Source organism: Salvelinus sp. IW2-2015, unplaced genomic scaffold, assembly GCF_002910315.2.
Source record: "Salvelinus sp. IW2-2015 unplaced genomic scaffold, ASM291031v2 Un_scaffold2186, whole genome shotgun sequence".
NCBI classification, from domain to species: domain Eukaryota; kingdom Metazoa; phylum Chordata; class Actinopteri; order Salmoniformes; family Salmonidae; genus Salvelinus; species Salvelinus sp. IW2-2015.
This window is the reverse complement of record NW_019943516.1, coordinates 24,967-25,895: the sequence shown is the minus strand read 5'-3', so window position 1 is coordinate 25,895 and position 929 is coordinate 24,967. Positions and strand designations below refer to the sequence as shown.

General features: G+C 41.8%; 1 non-coding gene across 1 annotated transcript; it reads right to left on the bottom strand.

Annotated features, from left to right (window-relative positions):
* Nucleotides 1-553: 553 nt before the first annotated feature.
* On the bottom strand, nt 554-626 carry trnav-uac (transfer RNA valine (anticodon UAC)). The gene has a single exon. It is a non-coding gene; the product is annotated as a tRNA-Val (tRNA).
* Between the last annotated feature and the right edge of the window lie 303 nt (nt 627-929).

Genomic DNA, 929 nt, shown 5'->3' with positions numbered 1-929 from the left:
CGTGGGTTATTGAAAGATGAACTGAGGTCGGTCGGTTGTGGTAATACACCTTATTATGAAAGTTAGATGCCAATCGCCATATAAAGTCCAAAGACGATAAAGCCTGGGAGGGGGAAGAGATGACTAGAAACGATTCGGTTGACCGTTTTATGTGTGGATTAATTGTCGGAGTAGAGGACCTTGTGCATTTCAGGTAAAATAACAACTCTACGTTTATATCCTAGGACAAATTAGCTAGCAACAGCAAGCAGGCTAGCTAAATAGGACAAATTAGCTAGCAACTGCAAACTAGCTAGCTAAATTGCCATACATGTTTAATGCTTTTCGACCGGTCCCCAAATTAATATAATTGGTTCAGAGTTTGTTTTGATATTTAAACCTGCGTGTCRTGATTGCGTTTAGTGTGGGAGARCAAAATCTATTTGCGCACACRCGCGTCAGGTTTGGGCATGGTGTTAGACAGATATTTCCTGTCAGACCCAAGATACAAACTGGCAACCCTCCGGTTGCTGGCTCACCTCTCTAACCGCTAGGCTACCTGCAGCCAAAAGCATGGTTCTACTGGGGCTCGAACCCAGGACCTTCTGCGTGTAAAGCAGACGTGATAACCACTACACTATGGAACCACATAGATACATCACCACCACACTCAGTATGGAATCATATTACACAACCTTTATGCTTCAAAGCAGTACGCCAATTATCTATATGTGATATGGATTTTGTTGATGTTTGGTGTGAATCTGATGTTGACTTGGTGATGTCTTGTTTGCAGGGGAAATTCTGAATAAGAGCAAAACAGTGCAACACTACAAACTACGAAGAGGAARCTCAGTCAACCTTATTCGTCGTGCRTGTGAAGAATAAGTCAACACGTAACTTATTGTTACTGTATATGCTATCATGGCTGAAGAAAGCAGAATATATAA